The sequence below is a fragment of the Carlito syrichta genome, unplaced genomic scaffold (assembly GCF_000164805.1).
Source record: "Carlito syrichta isolate Samal-C Ts95f unplaced genomic scaffold, Tarsius_syrichta-2.0.1 Scaffold301856, whole genome shotgun sequence".
NCBI lineage: Eukaryota > Metazoa > Chordata > Mammalia > Primates > Tarsiidae > Carlito > Carlito syrichta.
Genome location: NW_007245952.1, coordinates 1,080,394 through 1,083,319, shown reverse-complemented (window position 1 = coordinate 1,083,319; position 2,926 = coordinate 1,080,394).

The following is a 2,926-nucleotide window of genomic DNA, read 5'->3' as shown; positions in this document are numbered from 1 at the left end:
ATTGGGTCCTGGTGTCTTTTTTGCCAGTGCCTTGGACAAATCACTTAACCCCTTGGGACTCAGTTTTCTCATTCGCAAAATGAGGAGATTGTATATTAGTATTAGCTAATTAGTTGTGACAAATATGCCACAGTAATGTTTACAATATGACAAATTGAGTGTGGGGTAGATGGGAACCCTCTGGAATATTCTTGCAGTTTTTCTGTCAATCGAAAACTATTACACATTTTTTAAGTTTATGAAAGTTAAAAAATGCGATATATCTATTCCAACTAAAAGATGCACTTGATACTGTCCATCTTTTAAAGAAAGGTAAATCATAAGTTTCTGTCAAAATTCCAGTTTGTCATTTACTGACTTTCTTCTATACCTGGAAACTCATAGGAAAATTTCAACTTCTGAAACTATTTCTGATATTGGTTTATCTTATAGCAATAAGTTTATCTGGACCCTGGAGGTACCTAGCTTTGGGAATCTTTTGTTGAAGAGTTTTAGGAATTTTTTCAGTCATCTTTGCCTTCCCAATCCTATATAAACTTACTAAATTAGTCTACAAAATGTACCATAACTATATGTGTACAGTATACATGCACATATATGTATGTATATATGTATAACATATATATGCATATATACATATATATACAATAAAACCAGAGATAGATAGATACATGGATACATAGATATCTTTATTTTACTGTCCTAATGTAATAACCCCTTAAAGGCATGCTGGTACTTTAAGTAGTTGAAGTAGACAGTTCAAGATTTGGCTAAATTTCAAAAGAGAAGTCTCATTTATCAAAAATAAACTTTTTCATGTCAAATTTCAGCCTTTGAGTTTCACCATCATCTCCTTTGCTGTTTCCAGACTTCTAGTCTGTGTATGACTGCATTTTGCTGGTTCCCAATTCTCTGTGTAAAAAGTTCTTGTCTACAAACTATTGATGTCCTTAGACAATTTTAATACACATTGCAGTTTTGAGAGCATATGGTGACAAGGAGAGTGTGTTGGCCCCAATGTTATATTCCACTGAATAAAATGCGCAAGAGTTTGCTTCTCAGCAGAGCATCCTACTATCCTTCTTGACCCCAAATTCCGGAAGGATCGTTCATGACAACACAGTAGCTTGCAAAATCCCCCAAACATAATCGATTCCATGGAGTTTGGACCAATCTATAAATTGGGTGTTTGGAGCCAAATTGCACAGCTATCACTGACTAGAGTGGCCCTAATGAAATCGTAACTACTTGACCTGCTTACTTGAAAGGCCTTTAGGAAAAAGAAAATCCATTAATCAATTTGTTTCTTGAGGCAACTTAGTAACAGGAATCCCAGCAGTAGATTGGGCGCTTTTGCTAATGAGCAAGTTGGATTGAATAGTTAGTTGCATCAACTTAATTTAATTTTTAGGCTATTGATTTTCATTAGGAAGATTCAGTTCAACCTTCCCACCTTCCTACAGACATCCTTTTCCTTTTCCTGTTGGGGACATGTTATGTTTCACAATTGTCCCAACAGAATATCTCCAGAAGCTCATTTCAACATATTAAAATTTGTGGGAATCTATGGCACCCAGAACTTCCCACTGTTAGGAAACCAAGACAGAATGATTTCTAAACCCCACACTTCAAAGATCAATCCTCCTCCCCCCCTTTTTTAAACTCATACCCACTATAACGCTTTCACATTACATCTTCTGTAGATACCCCTCTGCCCAAGAATATTTGACTTGAGCTTTGATTTATTTCTTCATTAATTCACTTCTTCAACAAATACATATTGAGCATCTAATATCCAGGTCCTATGGTAGGTGCTGAGGATACTTTGGTAACTAAAAAAGCCACAGCCCTGCTCTCATAAAGCTTACCCTCTAATGGGGAAGGCAGATAATTAACAAGTAAATAAATACATGTGTAATTACCTAGTGTGGCAAATGTTACATTGGAAACTAAAAGAGAACATAACACAATAGCAGGAGTGAATCAACTGATGTGTGATCATCAGAGAATATTAGTAGTTAATATTTATTGAGTGCTACTCTAAATACTTTTCATATATTTTTTAATTTAAACTCTGTAAGAATCCTGTGGGGTAGATATCATAAGATCCTACGTTTTTGTGTTTTTCTTTTTATTTTAATTGCTTTCAGGGTACAAATCACTTGTGGTTGCATTGTTGCATTTATAGTGGCAATGAAGTTTGAACATTAAGTGTACCCACCACCCCCACCTGTGCAGATTATAGCCAATAGGCGATTTTTCAGCCCTCCAACCCCTTCGATTCTCCCCATGTTGAGTCTCCAATGTTCATTATCTCTAGGCCTTTGCAGACCCATTCTTTAGCTCCCACTTATAAGCGAAAACATACAATGTTTGGTTTCTCTGTTCCTGCCTTAGTTCAATTAGGATTACATTCTCTAATTGCGTACAAATTGCAGCAAAAAAAATTACTTCATTTTTTTTTTGACAGCTGAATAGTATTCCATGGTGTATGTGTGTACATGTGTGTATATATATCTCTCTCACATTTTCATTGTCTGCTGATCAGTTGATGGGCATTTAGATGATTCCAAATCTTTGCAACTGTGAATTATGCTGTGATAAACATCCAGATGTAGGTATCTTTTTTGTGTAACAACCTCTGTTCCTTTGGGTAGATTCCAAGTGGTGGGATTGTTAGATCAAATGGTAGATCTACTTTTAGCTCTTTGAGAAATCTCCATGCCGGTTTCCATACCGATTTCCACTGTTGCACTCCCACCAACAGTGTATAAGCATTCCCTTTTCACCACATCTGTGCCAGGATCTTTTATTTTATTTTATTTTTTAATAATGAACATTTTGACTGGTGTAAGGTGATATCTCACTGTGATTTTAATATGCATTTCTCTGATGATTAGTGCTGTTGAGCATTTTTTTTCAAATA